We start from the raw sequence: 14,512 nt of genomic DNA, 5'->3' as shown, positions 1-14,512 counted from the left end.
CCCGGGAAGTCCAGAACATTAAATAAGTTCCCAGCATCCAACAAAAGATACAAACTATCATTTATGAGTCTTATTTCAGTACCCCAATGCCTTGATTAGCCTTCTTCTCATTCTATAACACACCTTCCTGAATTGTTGGTTGGATCGGTGAGGAGGGGAGCAGAGATAAAAGCACACGAAATGAAAAGTCCCTACACATGGTAGGATTTAATCAATGCTCACTGAATTAAGTTCCGACATGAGTTAGAGGCTTTAAAAACCATCATGTTTCCAGTATTCAGGTTCCCAGAAAAGTGCAGTGTTTTGTTTTTTTCTTTTAAATATACCAACTTGGCCTGATTCTCGGAAAGGGGTTTTAGTTTTGTTGAGAAAAATTCAGATTGCTTCATATTGTCTCAGAATGTTTTCTCCCTCTTTATTCCTTTTCTTTGCCCCTGGTGTCTCAGGTCTTGTATTATAAAACTGTAAGAATTTTGATTTGTAAATGCTCTGTTAGCATGCAAACGAGAAGAGGCCACTACCTCTGGATGGGGAGAGTTGAAAGCCTAGCAGATCTGCAGGAGGCCAGATTCCATACGAGGCACCTCACACTGCACCCAATATGGCATTTCCAGGCCTCAAGTGAAGTTAAAGTTAGCCATACTATACGCCATCATTCAAACTTGTTTAGGTTTTTTTCTTTTGATTCATGCCTTTGCTGTATTTTGTACATCCTCCTGACCATTCTTAGCAGCTGTAACAACACTTGTGGTATTACCAGTAATTTGCAACTTATCAAACATGATTGAACCTTGTTCTTTTGTGTAAACGAAACAGAACTCTTTGGTTGGCTTTCTTTATACTTTGGACATAGTGTAAAGGAAACGGAGACTATATTTGCATGCCAGACAATGAAACATAACTCACAGTGTATACATGCCTTTGACATTGTAATTACTAGCTGTTGTTTAGATTCCATGTATGGTCACTGGCTTTGGCTGTGTTGAAATCAGCTGTATCAACATTTAATCAAAGTCTTATAGATTTTGGTTGTATATTTTTCTAACGTCAAAATAGAAATGCTGAGACTAAAAAATAGGTTGGGAGGAATGGAAATGTGTGTGCAATACATTGCAAAAATAATGAACATTCGTGGCATAATAAATGAAGTTCATTCTAAATTTGTCAGTAATGAAATCAAACATCACATGGAGCCCATTTAAAATTAGGATTATTTCTCTAGCATTTCATCAACTTCTAATTAATTTTGCTTCAGTTTACATTCAAAACAGCCCTTTTGCAACATATTCTGCTCAAGTACTTTCTGATTTAACATGAAGTATTAAAAAGAAAACAATTGTAGGATTTTTCTCCTGAAAAAAAATGTAATATATAACTCTTGGAAATCACATGTAGAATATATAACCAATACCATATCATTTAACACTCTATAATACGATGGCATTCAGCAACATAATGACCAGTATTACTTTGTTTTTGAGGAGTGGAATAGATTTCTGTAGATTTATACATGGGACTTCTATAGTTTCACATATAAGATTGGAGGGTTGTGGGTGTATGACAATAGCTGTGGGGGAGGATAAGAGAGCAATGGTCTGTGGAATCCAGGCTTTTGGCTCTATGCATTTTCAGAAAACTCCCAGGATAGTGGTCTTCTCTACACTTTACTTGCATCCTTTCTTTTTTTTTTTCTAAGTTTATTTTTATTTATTTTTAGTGAAAAAGGGAATGAGCAGGGGAGGGGCAGAGAGACAGAGAGGAAGAGAAAGTATTCCAAGCAGGCTCTGCACTGTCAATGCAGAGCCTGACACGGGGCGCAAATTCACAAATTGCAAGATCATGATCTGAGCTGCAATCAAGAGTTGGACACTTAACCATCTGAGCCACCCAGGCAACCCAGTGCCCTTTCTTAATTATATAAAGATTCCCATAAAATTTAAAGACATAAAGCCATATGTCCATAACAAAATTATGAACATATAAGTTGATTCATATACTATGTGATGCTATATTGAGAGATTGTCTTTCATACTTAGAGAATGAAAGGACTCTTACAATGTTGTAAAAAGCAACTATGGTACAAAAACAATGCACATTTGATGTTTAAGCATTCAGCAATTATCATATACCTGTGACATATAAAGCACTGAAATAGTCACTTTAGGATATATAAAGATAACTAAGCCTGAAATCTGTCTCCCAGGAGTTTATAATCCTACAATAAATAGCAATTACACAACATAGAAAGCAAGCCAGCCATAACACAATGATATCATGTACGAGTTGAGATGGGAGAGGAATCTTTCCCAAACATGTTAATCAGAGAAGTCTTCATGGAGGATGGTATTTAGGAATAGATACATTAGGGGCATACAAAGTTAAAGAGACTGACATTCATATTTTCTCAAAAAAGCCAGGGCCACAAAGATGAATTTTGGGAGATGGGGTCCATGAATCTAGATCTGTGACCCAAAACATGATTTAAGACTAGATGAATACATGGAAAATTAGAGGATGAAATTAGAGGTATAAAACAAAAATTAAGAGGCTGGTGACTTTAATTTTTTTTTTTTTTTTTTTTTTTTTTTTTGAGACAGAGAGCATGATCAGGCAGGAGCAGAGAGAGAGGGAGACACAAAATCTGAAGCAGGCTCCAGGCTCTGAGCTGTCAGCACAGAGCCTGATGCGGAGCTCAAACTCATCAACCAGGAGATCATGACCTGAGCCGAAGTCAGATGCTCAACTGACAGCCACCAGGCGCCCCTGAGGCTGTTGACTTTACATAGAAAGTAAGAGAGAACAGTCAGGGCAGATGATGTTTGAATAAAGGAATACTTCCAGGAGACAGTGATTGTTAAGTCTAATTAACCAAGGAAGCTCGAAAAATTTAGATGATTAAAATTTCAGACTTGAATGATTTGGGGAATGGTAGACCATTATTAGAAATAACAAAACGGGGGCACCTGGGCGGTTTAGTCGATTAAGCCTCCGACTTTGGCTCAAGTCATTACCCCCACCACGGTTGGTGACTTCAAGCCGTGAACTGGGCTCTCTCTCTGTCAGTATGGAGCTGGCTTCACATCCTCTGTCCCTGCCCCCACACCCCACCCATGCCCCGACTCTGCCCCTCCCTCGTGTTCTCTTTCTCTTAAAAATAAATAAACATTAAAAAAAATAATAACAAAATTGTATTGGTAGGACAGAATAAGTTTAGATGGGGGCATACAAAATTTACAAATAGGAGTCAGCTAGCTGTCATGATCTGCTGGAATCTTGACAAAAACAAACCAACAAACAAAACCAAAGCCAAAGACTCCAGGTTCACAAAGTGACTTTCCATTGGTTAAGGACATCACCAAAGAGTTATAAGGAGTCAAGGATAAAATCTTGAAAAAAGATGAAAAGGCCAAGAACATTTATTGTTGAACCAGCCAGACCTAGAGAAAGAAACATGAGACTCTTGTGCAAAAAGTCAAGAGAAAAGATTTACGAGAGGAGATTGGTTTCAACAACATCAAAAAATTTTAACAATATAGGAAGAATGTCGACTAAAAATGAATTTGGTAACTAAGGAATTATTGGAAAGTTTTTATAAGGTATCTTACAAAAACTTATTTTCTTAGATTCTTAGCTATCGATGCAAGAAGGAACAGAAAAACAGAAATGGTAAACAGACGATAGATGACAATTTTAAGATAATTCTAGACTGAAAAAACAAGGAATATTTTTCCACTCACATTAACATACCTAAAGTATCCCCTTTTACACAAAAGAATTTTAAGGGTCAATAACAATTATAAACTGAAATCTGCTTGCTACAGAACTATGTAAGAATCTCCAATAATGAATAAAATGATGCTTCTAAAAGTGACTTACAAAATATAAAGCACAATCAAAATCTATTACTTATTATTACCATCTACACAGTAAACAGGCCCACAAGTCACCTCCTTCACTTAGGCTGTAACCTCAAAGTCAGTAAATGGATGTTAAAAAGTAGCCCTTAAGACTTAGCAAATTAAAGTCAAGTATGAGGCAAATGCACTTTAATTGTAAAAACATTAAGAGAGTTATGTCTGTGTCATAAAGGACTAATAGGGAACAGGAAATATTGTTGTTGAATTGAAAGTATCATAGTTAGACTTTAGATTAAAATGGAATCTACCTCTAAAACCAAGAGCACACTGCACACACTGTATGTTAGCCATTTTGATAATAAATTATATTTTTAAAAAAGTAAGTATTAGAATCACAAAATCGTATACCTGAAACTAACATTACACTATATGTTAACTAGCTGGAATTTAAATAAAAACTTTTTAAAAAGAAAAAAAAAGAGGGATTCTATAGAAAGACAGATGGCCCAGAGGAACACTTGATGGAATAAGGTCATTTAGGACATAAACAAAAAAAATGGATCCAAGGGACACTATTAGGAGTCTCACATTTGGCAAAAAGATCTATTTATTCCCCTGTTACAAGATAGGAGAGAAGCATGATGGCACAGGAAATTTAAAAATGAATAGAAGGGCCCCTGGATGGCCCATTTGGTTAGGCATCCAACTCAACACTTGAATTCAGGTCAGGTCATGATCTCACAGTCTTGAGATTGATCCATGTTGGGCTCTGCACTGGTTGCATGGAGCCTGACTGTGATCCTCTGTTTCTATCCCTCTCTCTCTGCCCCTCGTCTGCTCATGTGCACATGTGCTCTCCTTCTCTCTCTCTCTCTCTCTCTCTCTCAAAATAAACAGATAAAACATTTTAAAAAAATAGAGAAGTCACATAACTGTATACTCATATAAAAAGCTGGGATTTAGAATTTAATATAAAAACAATTCTATATAAAACCGAAGACTGCATAGCACATCAATTTTTAAAAAATCCTTTGGTAATATTTAAAAATAGTAAACAGCACAATTCTATATTCAGTATGAGGTATAGTCAGCTTTTATATTTTGAATACATATAAATGATGTTAATCATTTGATGCTTAGCCAAAAACCACTATCTGGGGCTACTGTAGACTGGTTCTCTGTGCTGGCAAAGTTTCTCAAAACAAGACAGCAATTTAACAGGAAGCCTGACTTATTATTTAGTCTTAATTTTTAGACAGGGCTTTTTGGGGCAAAGTTTACAGTAGTTTCTAAATACTGAGACAAATTCAAATACAGTACACAATTATAGACATAAAATATATTTACATATTAATCTTACTAGCAAGAAATTAAACGCTTAGATTTTATAAAGACAAAGTCAGCAACAACTTAACAACTGCTTTACAGAATTTGAATGGGACTTCATCTGTCAATAGTAGAGGTTAAAGAGTCACAATAAGGCAAAACGAAAAGGCTATAAGCCCCTTTGGGGGCTTAAAACATCACTTTTTAGCTTTCAAGGATACTTAAAAAGTTACCCTTATTTTCTGAATATGAGAAATGATTTTTCAAATCTACAATGCTCCCCTTGTAACAGCTAACCTCTTTCTAAAGAGGACCTCTGTATAGGATAAAAGCTTCTCTTTTTTTTTTTTTTTTTTTTTTAATCAGAACACGTCAGGGTTTTGAGATAAGGACAAGAGTTTCTCTGGCTAAAGCAACTCAAAGGCAGACACAGACCTGCACTGGTGACTGTTACTCTAAGATATAAGAAGCCATTTTGTGGGGAAAGCACTGTGTTTTTGAATAATGGCAAAAGTTGGCACTACTTTTTTTTTTTAATCTAGTAAAGCAAAGGAGATTTAAAAAAAGAAGAAGAAGAAGAAGAATGACAACTGACAGGTAATATCACCCAGTTGCGGTGATGTTAACTTGGGGAGAGATAACATTGAGTTGAAATTGCTTTAGGCAGAGAAACTCCTCTCATCTACAAGTCAAAGGTTTTGAGCCTTTAGTTGTATAGTTTAAAACAATAAAAACAATGCAAAAATCCCTAATTTCATTAAGCTTACATTTTAATAGAAGGGCAGAAACAATAACCAGTATAACCAGGTACAATGGTCTGTTTGGGGGGTCATAAGTGCTATGGAGAATATTAAATCAGGGAAGGATGAGGGAAGAAGTCCTAAGAGGAAAAGAATGGAGACCTGAGGGAAACGAAGGAAGGAGTCATGTGAATATCTGGAGAGTACTCCATGCAAACTGAACTAAAAATACAAAGGCTCCATGGCAGGAATATGACTGGCAGGTTCATCAGAAAACAGAGAGGCCAGGGCTGCTGAGTGAGCAAGAGGAGAGGAGTAGGGAATCAAGTCATAGAGATGGTGTATAGTTCCTTATAGTCCATAGGAAACACATTGGCTTTTACTCTGAGTGAAATGGAAAGTCACTGAAGGACGTATAGAGTGCCAAGGTATTCTAACGGTATCACTGCCTGCTGCAGTGAAAATAGTAAAGGGTGGCAAGAGCAGAAAGCAGGAATACTCATCATGAGACTATTACAATAATCCAGGTGAGAGATGGTGGTGGATTGGACAAGGGTGGTGGCTGTGAAGTGAAGAAATGTGGTTGGATTCCAGATGTATCTTAAAGCAAGTGTTGACAGGATGTTTTGATGGATTGGATATGGGGTGTGAAAGAAAAAAATCAGGAATCATTCCAAGCTTTTCAGTTTGAGTGACTGTAAAAATGAAATTACCATTCATTGAGATGAGTAAGACAGAAGGATAAGATTTAGGGTGAAGGAGAGAGTCAGCAATTTGGTTGTGGGCATGTTAAGTCTGAGATGCCCACTGGTTCTAAATGGAGATGGTATGTGGGCAGTAGGATTTAAGACTCCAGAACTATAGAGAAGTTTGGGCTAGCGATATAAATCTTGAAGCCAACATCATAAATGTGGTATTATAAACCATGATTCATGAAGGGATGGAGTATAGATAAAGAAAGGAAGAGAATCCATGTTTACAGGTCAAGTAAATGAAAAGAAAAGAGTAAAAGGAATGGGGGAAAATGGCTAGAGTAATACAAGGAAGATAAGAAGAGTGTGGCTTTTAAACACCAAGGGATGAATACATTATAAAATATTTGTGGTGTGTAGTTCCTTATAGGAAACACCTCTGTGTAAATGGCCACTTACAAATTCAGCATTCAGCCAGTGAAATTTGTATTCAGGAGGTCATGGTGGCCTTAACAAGAATAATTTCAGGGGAAGCATGGCGATGAAATCTTAGCATGGGGGCGGGCAGACTCAACAGAGAACAGGAGAGATCTGGAGACTAAGTATAGATAGCTCTTTCAAAGACACTGTCAAGGGAAGAAAGAAATGGATGGAGAGGCAAGTGGAGTCAAGAAAGCTTGGTCTTTCATTTTATGATGAAAGAAATAAGAGCATGTTTGTATAATGATGGGAAAAAAAATCAAGTGTAGTGGCCAAATCTGCTGATGCAGGAGCAGGAAAAAACTGTTACCATGATGTCCTGAAGTAGGTGATAAAGGTAAGGATGTGGTGTGCACAAGTGAAGAGTTTGGTCTTTGTCAAAAGCATAAACAATTGATCAGGTGTAACAAAAACAAAACCAGAATTTGGAGGTTGAGATAAGGTAAGAGAGGATGTAGTGACAAGGGCAAATAGAAGTTCTCTTCTGATAGAGTTTCTTTTCTTTTTTTATTAATGTTTATTTTTGAGAGAGAGAGAGTGCGTGCACATGGATGGGGGGGCGGGGGGGCAGAGGACCCAAAGCAGGCTCTGATTGGACAGCAGCCAGTCTGATGTGGGGCTTGAACTCATGAACCAGGAGATCATGACCTGAGCCGACACTGGACACTCAACCAAGTGAGCCACTCAGATACTCCTAGATTTTATTTTCTTACTACAAAGTAAGTAGTCATAACTTAAGACTAAGAGTGGAATATGAGGTATTGAAAGTTTGAGCAAAAAAGGAAAAGAATGGATAGTCATCTAGGAGTGTGAGAATACAAAGGGATAGGGAATTAATTCCTGTGATTCATTAAAGATCTTGTTGAGTTTAGTAATCATAAAGTTATTGTGTAACAATTGTCTTTTTTCCAGTCATATTCAACTACTTGAGAGGATTCATTGAATTAACAGAGTTAATTTAAAACAAACTTTAAATGTTCAATAGTTGAAAATATTGACCGCACTTTTATTTTTTGGATTTACCATCATTAGAAAGTGGTATATGTATGAAATGTTCTTGATGAGCATCAATTTCATCTTAATAAAATGTTCTTAGTCATTATTGCAGTTTTATACTCTAAATTCTTTAGTCTATACATAGATTTGTTTAAGTAAGTTGATTTAAATTGTTTCAGTATATAGCAAGTCTTTAAATCAGGGGTTGGCAATTTTTTCAGTAAAGGGTTAGACAGTAGATATTTCAGGCTTTGTAAACCATGTGGTCTTTGTTACAATTAGCAATCCGTAAGAGTTACTCAACTCTGCTACTATAGTCTAAAGCAGCCATAGACAACAAGCAAAAAAATGGGTGTGGCTAGGCTGGTCAGAGTAGTTAAAATTAACAACTCAGGTAACAATAGATGCTGTAAGGAATGTGGAGAAACAGGAACCCTCTTGCACTATTGGTAGGAATGCAAACTAGTGCAGCCATCTGGAAAACAGTGTGGAGTTTCCTCAAAAAATTAAAAATAGAACTACCCTACAACCCAGCAATAGCACTACTAGGAATTTATCCAAAGGATACAGGAATGCTGATTCACAGGGGTATATGTACTCCAATGTTTACAGCAGTGTTTTCAACACTAGCCAAATTATGGAAAGAGCCTAAATGTCCATCAACTGATGAATGGATAAAGAAGATGGGGTTTATATATACAATGGAATACTACTTGGCAATGAGAAAGAATGAAATCCTGCCATTTGCAGCAACATGGATGGATCTGGAGGGTATTATGCTAAGTGAAATAAGTCAGCCAGAGAAAGGCAGATACCATATGTTTTCACTCATATCTGGAACTTGAGAAACTTAACAGAAGACCATGGGGGAAGGGAAGGGGGAAAAATAGTTTCAGAGAGGGAGGCAAACCATAAGAGACTCTTAAATACAGAGAACAAACTGAGGGTTGATGGGGGGTGGGGGAGAGGGGAAAGTGGGTGATGGGCATTGAGGAGGGCACTTGTTGGGATGAGTACTGGGTGTCATATGTAAGTGATGAATCATGGGACTCTACCCCCAAAACCAAGAGAACACTGTACATGCTGTATGTTAGCCAATTTGACAATAAATTATATTAAAAAAATAAAATGGAAGAGCCTGGGTGGTGCAGTTGGTTAAACATCTAACTCTTGATCTCAGCTCAGGTCATGATCTCACAGTGTGTGGGTTTGAACCCCACATTGGGCTCTGTGCTGATGGTACAGAGCCTGCTTGGGAATGTGTCTCTCATTCTCTCTGCTCCTCCCCAGTTTATGCTCTCTCTCTTTCAGAATAAATAAATAAATGTAAAAAAAATGGGTGTGGTTAGGTTCTATTAAAGTTTTATTGACAAAAACAGGTGGCAGACAAAAATTACAGGCCTCAGGTTCCCAATCTCTGTTTTAAACTATAACGTGTTTAAATACTCTGTGAAAGTTGCTGGGCATGTATTAAATAACTGTTAATGTAATATTTAGATAAATATAAAATTTGTGTAAGCATCTACAAGTGTGCCCAGAATGAACTAACTTACTTAGAACATTCTCTTTCAATGGAACATATAGTAAGAATCCTTGGTACTCAAGTAGTAGTCTACAGATCAGCAACATCAGGATCACCTGGGAACTTGTTAAATGTATTTTATTTATTTACTTATTTTTTATTTCCATAGTAGTTGTTATGTACTTTTTAAAGTTAATTAATTAATTAATTAATTTTTGTTTTCACATTTTTATTTAAACTCTAGTTAACATATAGTGTAATATTGGTTTCAGGAGTAGAATTTAGTGATTCATCACTCACATATAACACCCAGTGCTCATTGTAACAAGTGCTCTCCTTAATGCCCATCACTCATTTAGCTTATCTCCCACCCACCTCCCCTCCAGCAACCCTCAGTTTGTTCTCTATAGTTAAGAGACTCTTATGGTTTGCCTCCTTCTCTTTTTTTTTTCCTTCCCCCATGTCCATCTGTTTTGTTTCTTAAGTTCCACATGAGTGAAATCAAATCATTTTTGTCTTTCTCTGACTGACTTGTTTTGCTTAGCATAATATCCTCTAGCTCCATCTATGTTGTTGCAAATGGCATGATTTCATTGTTTTTAATGGCTGAGTAATATTCCATTGTGTGTGTATGTATGTATGTATGTATGTATACATAGTTACATACATACACACACACCACATTTTTATCCATTCATCAGTCAATGGACATTTGGTCTCTTTCCATAATTTGACTACTGTTGATAATGCTGCTATAAATATCAGGGTGCATGTGTCCCTTCAAATTTGTATTTTTGTATCCTTTGAGTAAATACCTAGTTGTGTCATTGCTGGGTCATAGGGAAGTTCTATTTTTAACTTTTTGAGGAACTTCCATACAGTTCTCCAGAGTGACTGCATCAGCTTGCATTCCTACCAATAGCGTAAGAGGTTCCCCTTTCTCTGCATCCTCACCAATATTTGTTGTTTCCTGTGTTAATTTTAGCCATTCTGACAGGTATGAGGTGATATCTCATTATAGTTTTGGTTTGTACTTCCCTGAAGGTGAGTGATGTTGAGCATCTTTTCAGGTGTCTTCTTTGGAAAAAATGTCTATTCATATCTTCTGCCCATTCCTTTTTTAAAAGTATTTATTTATTTGTTTGTTTATTTATTTATTTATTTATTTATTTATTTATTTATCTATTTATTTTTGAGAGGGGAGAAGGGGCCGAGAGAGAAGGAGACAGAGAATCCCAAGCAGGCTCCATGCTGCTAGTGCAGAGCCTGATGCTGGGTTCTAACTCACAAAGCATAAGATCATGACTTGAACTGAAATCAAGAATCAGAGGCTCAACTGACTGAGCTACCCAGGTGCCCCATCTTCTGTGCATTTCTTCACTTGATTATTTGTTTTTTGGGGGTTGAGTTTGATAAGCTCGTTATAGATTTTAGATACTAACTCTATCAGATATGTCATTTGCAAATATCTTCTCCCATTTCATAGGCTGCTTTTTTGTTTGTTGATTGTTTCTTTTGCTGAGCAGAAGCTTTTTATCATACTGGCACAAAAACAGACACATAGATCAACGGGACAGAATAGAAAGCCCAGAAACGGGCCCACAACTATATGGTAAACTAATTTTTGACAAAGCAGGAGAGAATATCCAATGGAAAAAAGACAGTCTCTTCAACAAATGATGCTGGGAAAATCGGATGGCAAAATGCAGAAAAATGAAAGTGAACCACTTTCTTACCATACACAAAAATAAGTTCAAAGTGGATAAAAGACCTAAATATGAAAGGAAACCATGAAAATCCTAGAGAAGAACACCGGCAGCATTGACATCGGCCCTAGCAACTTCTTACTACACACGTTTCTGGAAGTAAGGGAAACAAGTAAAAATGAACCACGGGAACTTCGTCAAGATAAAAACTTGTGCACAAGAAAGGAAACAACCAAGAAAATTAAAAGGTAACCTACAGAATGGGAGAAGATATTTGCAAATGACACATCTGATAAAGGGTTAATGTCCAAACTCTATAAAGAACTTATCAAACTCAATACCCAAAAAACAAATAATTCAGTTAAGAATTGGGCAAAGTCTGCATTTTAAAAGGAGCACTATGTGTTTTATATTCACATTAAAGTTTGAGAAGCATTAGTTTAGAAGTTAATAGTAGGATTTTCAATGTGTGCAATCAAGTAACCTATAGCAAATATAATAAGGAGAGCAAAAACCAAAATAACATGAGGCAAAAAAGGGAGAAAAAAGAAGTAGAGAAAGAGAAAAGGAAAAAGTCCTTTTTTTCCCATGAAAAGTCCATCAAATGATAAATGGATAAATAAAACACATATATCCATACAATGGAATATTATTCAGCTATGGATGAATGTTGAAAATATTATGCCTAGTGAAACAAGCCAGTCACAAAAGGCCACCTATTTTATGAGTCCATTCATATGAAGTTTTCAGCCTAGGCAAATCCACAGAGACAGGAAGTAGACTGATGGTTGCCAGGGCCTGGGAAGAGGGGAGAATGGGGACTAACTGCTAATAGTCACAGGGTTTCTTTCTGGGGCGATGAACATGTACTGGCATTAGACAGTGGTGATGGGTGGACAACTCTGTGAATATACTAAAAAACACTGAATTGTACACTTTAAAATGGTGACCTGGGACTATTTTCAAAACTTAAAAGTCCAAACAATTAGCAAACAAAGGCAGCATAATGAAAGGCTTCCATCCACAGCAATCTTGTGGCAACTGGATTTAAAAGAGTTCTAGAGTCTTGATAAGAAGGCATGAGCAGTCACTGCAGCTTATGCAGAACTAAATAAAGTAATTATCAATAGTCGGAATGAGTTTTTATTTAGACTTGACGTGGGTTTGATTGCAAAGACAAAAAGTGCAGAGAAATGCTGTTCTGGTTTACCCGAAGTAACCTACCTCAGTTTACATGGTCAGGAAGTTTAGCTAGCAACTGCTAAGGAGAGAGACAGAAAGGGTGGGGTGGTGGAGAGAGCAGGGAGGGAAGAAGGGGGGGAGAGAGAGAAGAGAAAGAAACAGAAAAAGAGAGGGAGAGAGCTTTTCCAAGTTTGGTATGTTACACTGGGTGTAATCTGAGTACCTTCCTGTGTTAACTACACCCTAGAACTGTACCCCAACCCCACACCCCGTAGCCACAGACAGCCTTCAGGTTTTTCCTCCCTGTCTTCAAAACAGTCGTAGGCCCAACCACATAATCTGAATTGGAAGATCTGGGTTGTTTGTATGTGTTCCAAAAGGAATCCCAACTGTTTGAGTGTTTCACATAGTTGAGAGTCAGTAATAACGCAAACTGGGTGATGACTGAGTGAGTCACACTGGGGAAAACACACACTGAGGCTGAACCCAACTACAATTTGCAGATGTGCTTTCATACCCACCCACAAAAATCTCCATTTATTTATTTACAGTCTCTTATCTGTAACTTAGTACCCGCTCACTTACATCCACAATTTACCAAGCCCAAAGTTTCCCAGTTGAAAACTAATTCTCAAATGTCGCTGAAAATTTAAGCAAAGTGTTCACTGTTTGAAAAATATAAGCAGGACATCAATTCACTAGATGCAAATTTCTAGCAAGCTGTGATTTTAAGGACTTCGAGGATCATTTTTCTGCTTAAGTCGCTAGCATCAAATTAATTTATGTGACATCTTGTTTATTTCTTACTCCTGCACCCATAGTAATATATCAGCAGTATAAACGTCAATCATTTTCACAAGTGAAACCTAACATCTTAAAGAATTCCATTTCAGATTAACTCAAAAATATGATTAACTCATTCTGTGCTATAGTGAACATAGGATGAGCAATAATGATTTAGAAATAAATAGATTATAATCTGTTAGGGAAATTTTGATAAAGTCTCTTTCAATCACAAGGGGCTTATCATGTCCTACAGCTTTAGAAGGAAAACTTGCACTGTGTCTTTATATACCCTTTTCTAGGACTAGTTTTCATGCCAGTGAAGCAGAAAATGATGTTATCATCTCCATGGAAGAGAGGAAGAATAAATATTAAAGCTTAGAATATGAATCTAATGGAGGATGGCAAATAGATTTCACCATTTGAGCCTATTTAAAAGATTAATGGTGGCTGCCTGGAGCTCAGAGTCAAGGAAGATTCTGAGGCTGTATCCAAGTTCCTTAGCTCATTATATATGTCTGCCATGGGCCTCAGAAGTGGGGAGCAGACAGAATCCCTCTATGGTATCAAATGCTCTGGCTGTAATTTTCAGTCCTTAATACCTAATTCCTCTCTACCTCAGTTAGACCACCAGAAATTATCTTCTTAGAAAGCCATACTGATCCTGGGTGACAGCTTAGCCCTCAGTTAAAATGATCTTATGAAAAGGGAGAGAATTTTCTTTTTTTTTTAAATATGAAATTTATCATCAAATAAGGGAGAGAATTTTCAAGAAACCTAGCAATCATCAAAAGGAAAATCTCTTGATCGGTAAATCAAATGATCAATAAATAAAAGTTTAAAACTTATGCATCTGAAAGACGGGTGAGTCATCCAGAGAATACTTCCCAGGGAAGTTAATGTGGTTAGTGTAGGTATACATGGCAATGAATCTGAATGCAAGTCCTTAGAAGAAACAGCAGTTATGCCCTCCATCTTTATTCACATGTTCTCCCTTCTCTAATTTTTCCGATGATTTCAAAATTTTCAACATCACTTTTTTGCTTTTTCTGCTCAGTCATTTTCTCATAAAGTTGTCCATTTCTGTTAAGGCTTTTTTTTATCATCTTCCCAGCAAATCAAAATATTTGACATGGAAAAATAATCAATCAAAGCTACATTTTGGGATACATAATATATAGACATACATTCTTGGTTGTCTGAATAGTGTTATATAGCTGTGGTCACT

The sequence above is a fragment of the Panthera tigris genome, chromosome A2, assembly GCF_018350195.1.
Source record: "Panthera tigris isolate Pti1 chromosome A2, P.tigris_Pti1_mat1.1, whole genome shotgun sequence".
Lineage (NCBI taxonomy): Eukaryota > Metazoa > Chordata > Mammalia > Carnivora > Felidae > Panthera > Panthera tigris.
This window is presented reverse-complemented; position numbering follows the sequence as displayed.